Genomic DNA, 16,609 nt, shown 5'->3' with positions numbered 1-16,609 from the left:
CTCATGACAACCTTGCAGATATTTTCACGAAGCCCTTAGATGAAGCAAGATTTCGCGAGTTAAGGCATGAGCTAAATATCATTGATTCGAGCAATGTGGCTTGAACCCTTGCACACCCTACCACGCTCCATTTGTTGTCTAGTTTAGGTGTAGGCATGTACATAGGGGGAGTGTTGTTCTCTCAATGAACTCTCCCTCCCCCCATTATGCATAAATTGATTGTGTCTTTCACATTAGCCATATTTGATGGTACTTGTGCATCAAAGACGAGGTTTGGTCATGGACCCAAGGATAATTCTTCGCGGTGCCATACCAATTGACTCAAACATAGGTGGCCTCGGCCACCGTCCTCTCTTCGGGAGGTTGGAGTTAGCCTTGTTGTTCTCGTGTTGTTTTCTCTCTTTCTTTCTTTGTTCTTTGTGTTAGGTTCTCCTAGGGTGTTGTTTCTCTCCTGTTTTATGCCCCTTCTTCCTCCCTTCGGATTGCACTCTTTTGATCTTGGCTTGGGTTTAGGTGGTCGGGTGGTACAACCGGTACCACGAGCGGTTCTACTGCTGGTACCGGGTTGTGCCGTCCCAAGGGTCTCCGTTCGGTGCTTGGGCGGTTTCACCACACAAACCCATGGTAACCCACTTCCGGTACTATCGGTTGATGCCGTGCGGTACTACCTCTGCCTCCCAGGCACCGGAAGTACCGCCTCCATCCACCGGTCTGTACCAGACGAGCGGTAAAACCGCTCCCCTAAGCGGTTCTACCAGGGCGTGTGTACGGGCCTATATATACTCGACGGGGCTGAAGGGTTGTCCTTTTCCCTTTGTCCTCGTTCCTCTTTTTTTTGCCCTAGCCGCCGGCCATCTCTACCCCTACCCCGGAGTGCGTCTCGCGCTTCGGATCCTTGGCTCTCCATGGATTCTCTCCGTGGAGGCCTCCCGATCTCTTCCCATGGATGGTGGTAATGCCTCGTGTTCTTTGCCTCTAGATTTTTTTAGGGTTCTTCCTCGTCTAGGGCTTTTCTTATCTTTCCGCGTTTAGTGTTCGATCTATGGCTTAGAAGAGTTCTTTGTTAGCCTCCTGTCTTGTTTGCAGCACTTAGAATTCGGAATATTACTTGTGTGATTTGTATGCCTCGGTTAGATCTATCTTCCCTGGTAGTGCCACTGTCAGCGGTTCTACCGCCCCTATGGGCGGTACAACCACTGGAGCGGTACTACCGGCGGAAGATCCGGTACAATCGGAGTATATCAACCACTAAGCACTGTTTTATCTTCTCTGTTATTGCAACTTGTTCCTTTTCTGCTAGTGGGTGCAATCCTCTCATCCTTGTTGGGTTTTTGTGTGTTCTTTTCGTGTGTGTGTTTAGGTGGCTCTAGTTCTCGCTCTGCTCCTCGCAAGACCAAGAAGAGGGCACGAAGGACCTTGCGCCCGGTTGTGTCTGATGATGAAGAAGAAGTTGTGATTCCCACCAAGCCCACTCGCCATGAAAAGTCTACAGCTGCTAAGCAACGTGTGGTTATGCCGTTGCATCGTTGGAAAGCCAAGGATTGGGAAGCCTTCCGCTCAAAGAGTCCATATGAGGTTCCCATTGCTCCCCGTTGGACCACTGTTCAGTTCCGGAATGAGATGCAAGTGCGGATTGTTCATGAACTCTTTGAGCACAACAAGAATAGATATGCCAAGTAGTGGACAATTGATTTTGATCATTGGAGAAACAACATGGAGTATTTTGGTGAGGCGTTAGCTCTCTGCGAGGAGTTTGATCTTGTCAAGATTATGTCAGTCAACTGTGACTTTGATGTTCAACTCATCCATCAGTTCTATGCCACGGTTCATTTCGGGGAAGATGATGCACGCACTCTCACCTTCATGTGTCGCGATGAATTGTTTCACGTTCCCTGGAGGGCTTTCTGCAATGCTATTGGGTACGAGGATACCGGTCTGGAAGGAAGGGGTGGCATTCGCCCTCATGATTTTCCTGAGTCCATGCCTAAGGAGAAGCTTGCCCCTCTGTACATTCGGGGCCGTGGGATTATTGGAGAATCCAAGGATTTGGAGAAGGTCTATGACATCATGCACCGAGTGTTCCGCAATGTGCTCTTGCCCAAGGTGGGCAATCAAGATGAGATTCATGGCTATCTGGTTGATTTGATGGTTGCTATGAAGACCATGGTGGGGACAGGGGCAACGTTTGATGTGTCAAATTGGCTGTGGCATGAGATGTACAACATGGTCATCTACCTTAAAGTCCCAATCTACGCTCCGTTTGTCATGTGCTTTCTGAACTCTGTGTGGGTTGTTCGTCATCCTGGAGAGCTCCTCACTTCTCCAGACAACCTCACTGTTCATGAGGTCAAGCTCCTTAAGAAGAAGAAGCATGCCGAGCCTCGCTTCCCTGAACATGCTCCTGAGGATGTCTATGCTACTTCTAACGATGAGGAATTTGAGCTGGAACCAGGGGACCAGCCTTCGTGGGTGGCCAAACTTACTACCAAGGTGAAGAAGACCTTTTGTCTCCAGGCTGACATCCAGAAGAAGATGTATGAGGCACATGTCAATGAGAAGCTTGCACGGCGTCGCCAAATTGCAATGATGAAGCACCTCAACATGCAGGTTCAGAGTGGCTCTAAGAAGAGCATCACCCCAGAGGAGCATTGGATCTCTACCCATAGCACCTGGACTGATGATGAAGCCCCTCCCCAGCCATCATCCTCGTTTGTAGCAGCTGACAATGCCATGGAAGAATCTGATCACGACGACGATGATGACTCTAATGATGAAGATCCAGATGCAACCGAGGAGTCAGAGGAGGATGCCTGAGCTTTGGGTCGCTAGCTTCGCTCTTTTCCTTTTTGGTGTCTTGATGCCAAAGGGGGAGAGGGTTCTACAGGTCTCGGGGATTTGCTTGGGTTTTTCTCATGTTTTGTGTTTGGTTGTGGACCTGTTTTGTTCTGTGTTGTGTGTGAGACTTGTTACTCCGTTTACCTTTCCGTTCGTAGGTCGTTATCGTTATTATTGCCTCTAAGTATTTTATTGTCTATCCTTTTGAGCCCAGAGTGATGAGTCTATAAAATCTAGGGGGAGTCTAGTCCTGAAAGTGTGCCCATGCTTTCTATCCGCTAGTACTTGTTGGGGCACACATTCAGGGGGAGTTCCGTCTAGATTTCATTAACTTATCTCTTGCAAATCGTGTTGTTGTCATCATCCACCAAAAAGGGGGAGATTGAAAGGGCATTTCCCTACTTTATGTTTTGGATGATGATGACAACCCTTTATGGTCTAATCGTGTGCTATATGTTTCAGGTTCTCGATGCTTAGGCTTACATTGGATTGCTATTGCCTCTCAAAGGAAAAGATCGAACACGTGTCCTCCATGCTTTTATTTTCTTTGGTCGTAGAGTACCCGTACTATCAAGAGGGAATTCTCATTAGGAAGCTCTGGGGGAATCAGTTCATGTACACTTTTCTCACCCTCTCTTTGCCTTCCTCAGGTGTGTGTGGGAGAGAGAGTTTTCCTTGCCTCTTCCCCTCTTTTCTGCTCACTGTTTCTGCCCAGCGGTTGTACCGCTCTCTGGAGTGGTTGTACCGCTGGGTCTTGTCGCTCACCAGCTTTGCTCGAGCGGTTGTACCGCTGCCTCCGGGCGGTGGTACCGCCACCATGCTCTGCAACAGCTGGGGCGGTGGTTCCGTCCATGCACCGCTCAAGTACCGCTCTCACTTCTGGTTTGATGCGGTTCTTGGGCGGTAGTGGCCCGGTTGGTCCGGTCTTTCCATGATGACCGGTACCACTGGTGGTCCGAGCGGTTCTTCCGCTCTGTACTTAGCCGCCCAGGAGCTCAAGGCCATGCGGTTGTTCCAGCCAGGCACCGCCCAAGTACCGGTCAAGCTCATGTTTTGATGCGGTGGTTGTGCGGTAGCCAGGCGGTTAGTCCGGTTATTTTTCTTAGCCGGTACTACCGCCCGCCTGTCCGGTTGTACCGCTTGGTAGGGTTCCACAGTTACACCGTGAGTCCTGGTTGTACCGGGACGAGGACCGGTTGTACCGCTGCAGTGCAAAAAACGCAGTAACGGTTGGAAATGTGGGGTGACTATTTAAGGGGGCTTCTCCCACCTACCACTCCCACCTTTGACCTCTCTCACTCCACCATTAATGCCCTTCAAGCTCTCTTGCCCGATCTCTCTCTCTAGCCACTCAAACTTGTTGATTTGCTAGGGATTGAAGGATGAGACCTAGATCTACACTTCCACCAAAGGATATTTGCTTCCCCCATACTTTCTTGTGTGGATTTTGTTACTCTTGGGTGTTTGAGCACCCTAGATGATTGAGGTCACCTCGGAGCCACATTCCATTGTGGTGAAGCTTCGTGGTTTTTGTTGGGAGCCTCCAATTAAGTTGTGGAGAGAGCCCCAACCTTGTTTGTAAAGGTTCGGTCGCCGCCTTCAAGGGCACCAATAGTGGAATCACGGCATCTCGCATTGTGTGAGGGCGTGAGGAGAATACGGTGGCCCTAGTGGCTTCTTGGGGAGCATTGTGCCTCCACACCGCTCCAACGGAGACGTACTTCCTCTCAAAGGGAAGGAACTTCGGCAACACATCCTCGTCTCCACCGTCTCCACTCTTGGTTATCTTGTGCCTTTATTTGAGCAAGCTTACTTGTTTCATATCTCTTGCTTGCTTGTGTACCTATCCTCGTTGCATCATATAGGTTGCTCACCTAGTTGCATATCTAGACAACCTACTTTGATGCAAAGTTTAAATTGTTAAAGAAAAGCTAAAAATTGTTAGTTGCCTATTCACCCCCCCCCCCCTCTAGTCAACCATATCGATCCTTTCACCAGGTTCGGGCCCTCTTGATGGAGGTAAAACCCTACGTCCTGCTTGATCAATATTGATGATATGGGTAGTACAAGAGTAGATCTACCACGAGATCGGAGAGGCTAAACCCTAGAAGCTAGCCTATGGTATGATTGTTGTTATGTATGTTGTCCTATGGACTAAAACCCTCCGGTTTATATAGACACCGGAGAGGGTTAGGGTTACACAAAGTCGGTTACAATGGTAGGAGATCTGCATATCCGTATCGCCAAGCTTGCCTTCCACGCCAAGGAAAGTCCCTTCCGTACACGGGACGAAGTCTTCAATCTTGTATCTTCATAGTCCAGGAGTTCGGCTGAAGGTATAGTCCGGCCATCCGGACACCCCTTAATCCAGGACTCCCTCAGTAGCCCCTGAACCAGGCTTCAATGACGACGAGTCCGGCGCGCAGTTTGTCTTCGGCATTGCAAGGCGGGTTCCTCCTCCAAGTACTTCATAGAAGATTTTGAACACAAAGATAGTGTCCGGCTCTGCAAAATAAGTTTCCACATATTGCCATAGAGAGAATAATATTTACACAAATCTAATCTGCTGACGTATTCCGTAGTGTGACGCACCACGGCCAAGCCTTTATTCAAATCGTTTTACTATCCCACCTCAGCGCGTCATGCGAGGCGGTTTCCTTGGCACGTCTTGTTAAAGCAGAGATCGTGTCCCCCTATTCCGGGATTCTCATCAATACGGGCGTGGGTAACCCAACCGCGCCATTGATTACGGCGCTTGGAGATAAGCAAGTTTTACCAGGCTGGTGGGGACACGTAGTTGCGTCCACCCATATAAGGGGATAAGGATCCACCTTTTCACATACGCCTTCTTCCTCCTTCGCCTATCCATTTTCGCGCACTCGAGCTCCAGCGCCCAAATCCACACTCCCCACCTCAACCTTCTCTAGCCATGTCCGGAGCGGGAGGCAAGTGGATGGTCTCCTCCGTCACGGAGGGACACATCAAAAAACTGAGGAAGGCCGGATACTTGTCTAACGACATCGCGCACCGGCTTCCCGAAGAGGGGCAGCTCCTCCCCACCCCAAGGCCCCATGAGAGCGTAGTGTGCCTTCCCCACTTCCTCCGCGGACTGGGCTTTCCTATCCACCCATTCGTCTGGGGACTCATGTTCTACTACGGCCTGGATTTCCATGATCTGGCCTCGAATTTCATCCTCAACATCTCGGCATTTATTGTCGTGTGCGAGGCTTTCCTCTGCATCCGCCCCCATTTCGGCCTATGGCTCAAGACTTTCAATGTCAAGCCGAAGGTGGTGCGCGGCAACCAGGCGGAGTGCGGAGGCGCCATGGTGGGCAAGATGCCCAGCGTCTTATGGCTCGAGGGCTCCTTTGTGGAGACCCTGAAGGGGTGGCAATCGGGGTGGTTTTACATCACCGAGTCGCGCGACCCTGAGTGGGTCGCAGCCCCCGCGTTCTGGTCCGGACCCCCAACGCGGCTCACGTCCTGGAAAGAGACGGGCATGTCGTGGGGCAGCAAAGGAGAGGTGACTGGAGTGCAAACATGCATCCAAACCCTGGTGGACAAGCAACTCAGGCTTGTCAACATAGTCCAGCTCATGCTCATCCGCCGGATCCTCCCGTGTCAACAACGGGCCTTCAATCTGTGGGAGTTCAACCCAGCGCAGCACCGAACTCTGAACATGCTCTTCGACACGATGTACGAAGACGTCTGGAAGGTGCTTTTCAAGGGCGCCGAGGCTCCCGCATCTGCTACCAAGGATCGCGGATTCAGCGTGCAGCGTCACGCTAGCGCGGTAAGTTGTTTGTGCCTTTAACGGGGTATTAGTTTTTCATAGTTTAACTCTATGCGGGATCTAAGCTCCCTTACCTTTGACAGGTTTGGCAGGCGAAGTCCGGACAGATCGACTGTCCGGCTCCTTTGCCCGAAGACCCAGCCGATGCCCGCTTGGCGAAGCTGCTGGCTCCGGCACCCTATGTGGTGCCGGAGAAGAAGGCCACGAAGAGGGCCATGGGGACTCGAAAAAGTGTCCGGCGCCAGGAGGTGTCAGGTTCATCATCCGACGGCTCCAAGGCGCAATCCTCCCATGAAGACGAGGAGGAGGAAGAACAGACCTCTCCCCCTCCAGCAGGGGGAGAGAAGAAAAGGAAGGCCGCCCTTGCTGAGGAGGACGAAGGGTCCAAGAAGGGGAAAACCCTTCCTCTGGACTACTCCACCGACGCCGACGACGGCGGAGAGGAGTGGCCACTCAGGGCCAAGCCCCTGGCGAAATCGTAAGTATCCGGATACCAGAGTAATTCATAGTATTCCTTTATTGCACAGCTTTCCCTTATGTCGAATATGTTTATGCAGCCCACCCAAAGACCGGCTCGACTGAAAGCACAAGTGCTCCCTAGGTGGTTTTGATAATTGATGACAACATATCTCTTGTTGGACTAACATTTCAATCTAGCATGTTTCAGATAAGTTCAACAATGGAGTGGCATGGACTAAAGGTTGTGGGAACTCCTTCAAGATGCTAAGGACAAAGGATTGGCTAAAGCTTCAAGCTCAAGACTCCTCATTTTACATTTTAGTGATCCAAGATCACATTGAGTCTTTAGGAAAAGCCAATACTATTAAGGAGGGATGAGGTGTTGCTTAATGATCCTCTTTCTTCATGTGCTTAGTGATATGCTCCAAAACCCTCAACTACTTTCCCATATCCACATATGACCTAAACCCTAAGCCAAACTCGGTCCTCCCGATTCTTCCTATCCGGCGCCACCGAGTTTCACTTGTCATTAGCCACTGCCAAACCCTAATCAGTTCGGTCTCACCGATGGGATCTCGGTCTCACCGAGATGGGCTTGCAAACTCTCTGTTACCCATTGCAATATTCTCGGTCCCACCGAGATATGCAATCGGTCCCACCGAGTTTGCTTGACCAAATCTCAGTTTCACTTATTACCCAAATCGGTCCCACCGAGTTTGAGTAATCGGTCAAACCGAGTTTTGGATTTACCCTAACCCCAGCACATCGGTCCCACCGAGTTGATCCAGTCGGTCCCACCAAAATCTCTAACGGTCACTAGGTTTACATTTTCGGTCCGACCGAGTTTATTAATTCGGTCCCACCGAGATTGGAAAACTGTGTGTAATGGTTGGATTTTGTGTGGAGGCTATATATACCCCTCCACCTTCTTCTCATTCGATGAGAGAGCCATCAGAACACACACACCATTCCAACTCATATGTTCTGAGAGAGAACCACCTACTCATGTGTTGAGACCAAGACATTCCATTCCTACCATATGAATCTTGATCTCTAGCCTTCCCAAGTTGCTTTCCACTCAAATCTTCTTTCCACCAAATCCAAATCCTATGAGGGAGAGTTGAGTGTTGGGGAGACTATCATTTGAAGCACAAGAGCAAGGAGTTCATTACCTACACACCATTTGTTACTTCTTGGAGAGTGGTGTCTCCTAGATTGGCTAGGTGTCACTTGGGAGCCTCCGACAAGATTGTGGAGTTGAACCAAGGAGTTTGTAAGGGCAAGGAGATCGCCTACTTCGTGAAGATCTACCGCTAGTGAGGCAAGTCCTGTGTGGGCGATGGCCATGGTGGGATAGACAAGGTTGCTTCTTCGTGGACCCTTTATGGGTGGTTGCTTCTTCGTGGACCCTTCGTGGGTGGAGCCCTATGTGGACTCGCGCAACCGTTACCCTTGGGTGGAGCCCTGTGTGTACTCGCGCAACCGTTACCCTTCGTGGGTTGAAGTCTCCATCAACGTGGATGTAGGATAGCACCACCTATCCGAACCACGGGAAAAACATCCGTGTCTCCAATTGCGTTTGATCTCTCCAAACCCTTCCCTTTACATTCTTGCAAGTTGCATGCTTTACATTCCGCTGCTCATATACTCTTTGCATGCTTGCTTGATATGTATTGTGTGTGTTGAAATTGTGCCTAAACTCCACTTAAACCAAAAAGCCTAAAAATTGCAACTTTAGCATTATGTGTCTAATCACCCCCCCCCTCTAGACACATCTACTTCTTGATCCTACAAGTGGTATCAGAGCATTGGTCTCCATTGCCTTGGTTTAATCACCATTGGAGGAAGATGGATGTGTCTACTCTAGGGAGTCTTAGACATAGAGTGCCTATTCTTGATGGAAAGTATTTTCATGAGTGGAAAAATGAGATGCTTGTAATCTTCAATCAATATCATTTGAACAAGTATATTGCTAGCCCTTGTGCACCCCATATTGATCCCTTGCATCCTACCCTAGATGAAGATACTGACATGATTCGCAATCTTAGAACTATTGAGCTCATCATTAGAGGATTGCCCAAAAATTTGATTGCTAGTTTGCCTACTCAAAATTGTGCCTATACTATATGGAAATTTCTTGAGGAACGATTTCCCAATCATTCCTTGAAAACTTTGGATGAAATTCTCCATAAATCTATTGCCTTGAGTAAGATGAACTCTAGTGATCCTAGTTTTGGTAAATGTCTTCTTGAACTTGCCAATCTTAAGCATGCTAAAGGAGATGTTGGAATCATTAATGATATCATACTCAAAGCTATAAGAATTCATAAAAGTGACCACTTTGATGATCATTTATCTGATGAATTACCCTCTCTAGGAAATGATGAATCACAAGATCATGATGAACATGAATATTATGATGATGATGATAGTGACTTCGATCTTGATGATGCAATGAGACATTTTGGTCTTATGGCAAATCTTCGGGGATATGAATCAGGAGGAAAGGAATGGGTTCTTGATAGTGGATGTACTGATCATATGACCGGATATGAAGAGATGTTTCATGAGCTTGCTGAAAATGACGGCCCTCGGAAATATGTCACCTTTGGTGATAATTCAAAGGGTAAAGTGGTTGGCCTTGGTAAGGTGGCCATCTCACATGATAGTTCCATTCAAAATGTCATGCTCGTTGAATCTCTTGGCTACAACTTACTTTCAGTATCTAGACTTGCTGATTTCGGTTTGAATGTCCTATTTACTGAGGTAGATTGCCAAGTATTTCGTCGAGACAATCATAAAATGGTCTTTACGGGTATGCGTAGAGGAGATCTTTACATTGTCGATTTCTCTAAAAAGGCACAACCTAAAACTTGCTTTGTTGCTAAATCCTCAAAAGGTTGGTTATGGCATAGACAACTAGGTCACCTTGGCATGAGAAACCTTGACAAGCTTATTAAAGGAAATCATATCCTTGGAGTTAACGATGTCATATTTGATAAGGATAGACTTTGCAGTGCTTGTCAAGCAGGTAAAGAGGTTGGAGGAAGACATCCCGTGAAGAACATCATGACCACAAGGAGGCCACTCGAGCTACTTCACATGGATCTTTTTGGTCCCAACGCCTACAAGAGTCTCGGTGGAAATTCTTTTGGTCTAGTTATAGTTGATGACTTTTCAAGATTTACGTGGGTGTTCTTTCTTAATGACAAGTCGCAGGTCCAGAAGATCTTCAGAAACTTCGCTAGGAAAGCCCAAAATCAGTTTGATGTGAAGATCAAGAAGGTTCGGAGTGACAACGGAACGGAGTTCAAGAACGCAAATGTGGACACCTTTCTTGACGAAGAAGGGATTTCACACGAGTTCTCGGCTACGTACACACCTCAACAAAATGGAGTTGTTGAGAGGAAGAACCGGACGCTCATCGAAATGGCAAGAACGATGCTTGATGAATACAAGACGCCAAAGCACTTTTGGGCAGAAGCGGTTGAGACAGCTTGTCACGCAACAAATCGCTTATACCTTCACAAGCTACTTGGCAAGACGGCATACGAGCTTCTCACCGGTAACAAACCCCAAGTTCGATACTTTCGAGTATTCGGCTCAAAGTGCTACATTCTTGATAAGCATCGTCGTTCAAAGTTCGCTCCTAAATCTCATGAAGGTTTTCTACTTGGTTAGGGCTCAAACTCTCACACTTACCGTGTCTACAACAATTTCACCCGAAAAGTTGAAGAGACGGTAGATGTGAAGTTTGATGAATCTAATGGCTCGCAAGTAGAGCAATTGCCAATTGATGTAGGAGACAAAGACCCTTCAGAAGCAATTCAAGACTTGTCCATTGGCAAAATTCGTCCAACGGAGGTGAAGGAGAGTACTTCATCCGTCCAAGTGGAAGCTTCTACTTCACGACAAGGTGAACCAAGAATCGACACGGAAGCATCCACAAGTGGGACACACCAAGATGAAGAAAACGAGGAAATACGTCAACACGAACATCAACAACCTCCTTCTCCACCACAACAAGAGAACGACGACGTCAACAATGAAGAAGGCCAAGAAGAAGAACAAGATGAAGAAGATGTTCAACGAAGACCCAAGCAAAAGCTCTCACGAGTTTGAGCAAGAATTGCCAAAGATCATCCCCTCGAGCAAATCCTCAATGATATACAAACCGGGAGAATCACTCGCTCAAAAACTCGTTTAGCTAACTTTTGTGAAAACTATTCATTCATCTCTAGCATTGAACCCATGAAGGTTGAAGAAGCATTGGAAGATCCGGATTGGATAAACGCTATGCATGAAGAGCTACATAATTTTGAAAGAAACCAAGTTTGGACATTGGTTGAGAAGCCCGACAACAACCACAACATCATTGGCACCAAATGGGTGTTCCGCAACAAGAAAGATGAAGATGGACAAGTGGTTCGCAACAAAGCACGTCTCGTCGCCCAAGGGTACACACAAGTCGAAGGTATGGACTATGGTGAGACGTATGCCCCCGTTGCTAGACTTGAGTCCATTCGTATCTTACTTGCCTATGCTAATCACCATAACATCACCTTGTACCAAATGGACATTAAAAGTGCTTTTCTAAATGGTGAAATAGAGGAGGAAGTTTATGTCAAACAACCTCCCGGCTTTACCAATCCTAAGAAACCAAATCATGTTTACAAACTTCACAAAGCTCTTTATGGTCTTAAACAAGCTCCTAGAGCATGGTATAAATGCTTGACCAAATTCCTTACTACAAGTGGTTTTGAAATTGGTAAAATTGATTCTACTCTTTTTACTAAAAGGGTTAATGGAGAACTATTTGTATGCCAAATTTATGTTGATGATATCATATTTGGTTCAACTAACCCCCTCTTTAGTGAAAAGTTTGGAAAGCTAATGTCAGAGAAGTTTGAGATGTCTATGATGAGTGAACTCAAATTCTTTCTCGGGTTGCAAATCAAGCAAACTAAGGAAGGTACATTTGTCTCTCGAACAAAGTACACCAAGGACTTATTCAAGAAGTTCAATATGAAAGAATGCAAAGGTATGTCTACACCCATGCCTACTAGTGGACATAATGATTTAACCAAAGATGGTGAACCGGTTGATCAAAAGGTTTATCGCTCTATGATTGGTTCATTGTTATACCTATGTGCCTCACGTACGGATATTATGCTAAGTGTGTGCATGTGTGCACGATATCAAGCTGCTCCTAAAGATTGTCATCTTAAGGCTATGAAACGGATAGTGAGATATTTAATCCATACACCAAATTTTGGCATTTGGTATCCTAAGAGGTCTTCTTTTGATCTTGTTGGCTATTCAGACTCGGATTATGCCAGAGACAAGGTTGATAGAAAGTCCACTTCGGGTACTTGTCAATTTCTTGGTAGATCTCTTGTGTCTTGGTCTTCCAAGAAACAAAACTCGGTATCCTTATCCACCGCCGAAGTTGAATACATTGCCGCTGGTTCATGTTGTGCTCAATTACTTTGGATGACCCAAACTCTTAAAGATTATGGGATTTATGTGAAACATGTTCCACTGCTTTTTGACAATGAAAGTGCTATCAAAATTGGTCATAATCATGTACAACATTCTCGGACTAAGCATATTGAAGTTCGTCATCATTTCATTCGAGATCATGTTGCTAAGGGTGACATCAATCTTAAGCATGTTCGCACCGCTAAGAAATTAGCGGATATATTCACTAAACCACTTGATGAGAAAGTGTTTTGCAGGTTGAGAGGAGAATTGAACATCATTGATGCTTCGAACTTGGAGTAGAAACTCCATTGGATACATGCAAGACATGAGCTTATGACTAATCCATGATATATCTCTTATGATAACTATCTTATGTCTTGGATATATTTGCACCTTGCATGTTGTCTAACCCATGTAGGTGCTTGGTTGAATCTAATTCCATGAGATTGCGACTCACTCATATTCTGAGCGATCTCTACATCACCAAGGCTCTACACAATAGTGGTTGAAGACAAGGAAGCACAAAACCATTCAAACATATCCTTTGACAAATTCTATATTAAGCTTCATGATTGTCATTTTTGGATACACAAGTGCTTTTCCTTGCAAGAACTAACCCATCTAGGTAGATGAACTCAAACTCCAAATGGTGCTCCCAACTCTTGATGAGCTACATCAACCTTGAGCACTCACACAAGTTCAACTACATGAGCAAGAACCACATCACCCCCCAAGGTATGTTATTTCATCTTAGAGAAGCTTTACTCCAAGACATGAGTCAAAGAAACTCAACAAGATGTAAATACATCAAGATGCTTAAACGAAAAATGGTAACCCCATTTTGAGCTTAAACGATGAGTATGACCTGTGATCAAGTGTTCTCACTTGACTCCTAAGTCAATATACTCTAACATAGGTGACTATGTCACCGCCCAATTCTAGATGAAGTTCTCTTGTGTTCTTTTCTGAGTTATTGCATTTGTCCCTTGCATATTTGTTTCTTTCTTTTTCAATAAAAAAAACTTCATCTAGAAACTTTCACTCTTTTCTTTTTGATTTTTGTTCTGCATATTTCTGCATCAAATTCCTTGCAAATCTTTCAGCTAATTCATCGCAAATCTTTGTGAGATCTTACTTGACTAGTGAGCTGAGGTGACAAGTGTTTCTCTCTGTGATGAACTCGGTTTCACCGAATAGCTATTCTCGGTCCAACCGAATCCCTTCGGTACTACCGAAACATGCCACTCGGTGCCACTGATTTCAAAACAGGAAAACAGTTTGCCACACATTCTATATTTCTTTTGATCCAGCTCCACTCAATGAATCTTGTCCTCTACAAGCATCACAGTTTTATTCACTGCTCTGTACTGAATCTCAAGGACCAAACCCATTCGACGGATTCCAGGAAAAACCTTCTTGGAAATTGATGTCAAAGGGGGGGAGAGAGATCACATCAAAGCTTATCATCAGAGAGAGAGATCACATCAAAAGCTTATCACCTACAAAGGAGAAAGTACTAAGGGGGAGAGAATACTCAAGGATCCCATATATTAAGGGGAAGAAAGAAATCTCCAAGGGGGAGAGAATACTCAAAGATCCCAATCCCAAATGCTTGATGCTCAAGAGGAGAGATGCCACATGTCTTTTTGGGGGAAAGACATGTTCATATGAACTCATTTGAATTTAGTTCTACTCAGCTCTGATTTTCTGTTTCCTATCTTCTCCCAATATCCCATGTAAGATTCAGGGGGAGCAGGACACCTAAGGAAAAGAAATCAGTCAAATTCATTGCATATCTTTATTCTTGGGGACATGTTGAATTCAATATGGTACCTTGTACTCACTCTCTACATGTCATCCCAATCTTCGTATTCTTGTGGTTTCTTTTGTTTGCTCTGGCTACTGGACATACCTGTGTTATCTAACCTTGTTTGTGCAGGTTCATTCCATCCTAAGCCAACTCAAGACCACAAGTTAAGTATATGCATCAAAATCATGAGTATGAGGAGTTCTTGCTTTTGTACATACTGTTTGCAAGAAGGACTCATGAGCATGAAGGTATTTTCCTTGATAATCTTTTGCTCTGATGCATATGGCCAAGATACATGTAACACATTGCCTACTCTATCATGGTTATGCTCTCACATGTCTCTATATTTCATGTTTACATGAGTGCATACATGTAGGGGGAGCCTATGCTTGTTACATATTCTTCCAAAGCTTTACTTGTTGTCCTTTATATCTTTATCTAAAGCTTTGATGTATGTTGCCATCAATTACCAAAAAGGGGGAGATTGAAAGCACAAGTGCTCCCTAGGTGGTTTTGATAATTGATGACAACATATCTCTTGTTGGACTAACATTTCAATCTAGCATGTTTCAGATAAGTTCAACAATGGAGTGGCATGGACTAAAGGTTGTGGGAACTCCTTCAAGATGCTAAGGACAAAGGATTGGCTAAAGCTTCAAGCTCAAGACTCCTCATTTTACATTTTAGTGATCCAAGATCACATTGAGTCTTTAGGAAAAGCCAATACTATTAAGGAGGGATGAGGTGTTGCTTAATGAGCCTCTTGCTTCATGTGCTTAGTGATATGCTCCAAAACCCTCAACTACTTTCCCATATCCACATATGACCTAAACCCTAAGCCAAACTCGGTCCTACCGATTCTTCCTATCCGGCGCCATCGAGTTTCACTTGTCATTAGCCACTGCCAAACCCTAATCAGTTCGGTCTCACCGATGGGATCTCGGTCTCATCGAGATGGGCTTGCAAACTCTCTGTTACCCATTGCAATATTCTCGGTCCCACCGAGATATGCAATCGGTCCCACCGAGTTTGCTTGACCAAATCTCAGTTTCACTTATTACCCAAATCGGTCCCACCGAGTTTGAGTAATCGGTTAAACCGAGTTTTGGATTTACCCTAACCCCAGCACATCGGTCCCACCGAGTTGATCCAGTCGGTCCCACCGAAATCTCTAACGGTCACTAGGTTTACATTTTCGGTCCGACCGAGTTTATTAATTCGGTCCCATCGAGATTGGAAAACTGTGTGTAACGGTTGGATTTTGTGTGGAGGCTATATATACCCCTCCACCTTCTTCTCATTCGATGAGAGAGCCATCAGAACACACACACCATTCCAACTCATATGTTCAGAGAGAGAACCACCTACTCATGTGTTGAGACCAAGACATTCCATTCCTACCATATGAATCTTGATCTCTAGCCTTCCCAAGTTGCTTTCCACTCAAATCTTCTTTCCACCAAATCCAAATCCTATGAGAGAGAGTTGAGTGTTGGGGAGACTATCATTTGAAGCACAAGAGAAAGGAGTTCATTACCTACACACCATTTGTTACTTCTTGGAGAGTGGTGTCTCCTAGATTGGCTAGGTGTCACTTGGGAGCCTCCGACAAGATTGTGGAGTTGAACCAAGGAGTTTGTAAGGGCAAGGAGATCGCCTACTTCGTGAAGATCTACCGCTAGTGAGGCAAGTCCTATGTGGGCGATGGCCATGGTGGGATAGACAAGGTTGCTTCTTCGTGGACCCTTTGTGGGTGGTTGCTTCTTTGTGGACCCTTCATGGGTGGAGCCCTGTGTGGACTCGTGCAACCGTTACCCTTGGGTGGAGCCCTGTGTGGACTCGCGCAACCGTTACCCTTCGTGGGTTGAAGTCTCCATCAACGTGGATGTAGGATAGCACCACCTATCCGAACCACGGGAAAAACATCCGTGTCTCCAATTGCGTTTGATCTCTCCAAACCCTTCCCTTTACATTCTTGGAAGTTGCATGCTTTACATTCCACTGCTCATATACTCTTTGCATGCTTGCTTGATATGTATTGTGCGTGTTGAAATTGTGCCTAAACTCCACTTAAACCAAAAATCCTAAAAATTGCAACTTTAGCATTATGTGTCTAATCACCCCCCCTCTAGACACATCTACTTCTTGATCCTACATCGACGCGTCGTCGAGCGGTTCACTGGACTCGTCGGATGTGAATTCGCTTCCGATGGCTTCCTCCCCCCCCC

This window comes from Triticum dicoccoides, chromosome 4A, assembly GCF_002162155.2.
Source record: "Triticum dicoccoides isolate Atlit2015 ecotype Zavitan chromosome 4A, WEW_v2.0, whole genome shotgun sequence".
Taxonomy (NCBI): Eukaryota; Viridiplantae; Streptophyta; class Magnoliopsida; order Poales; family Poaceae; genus Triticum; species Triticum dicoccoides.
The sequence above is the reverse complement of the archived record's forward strand: the minus strand, read 5'-3'. Positions refer to the sequence as shown.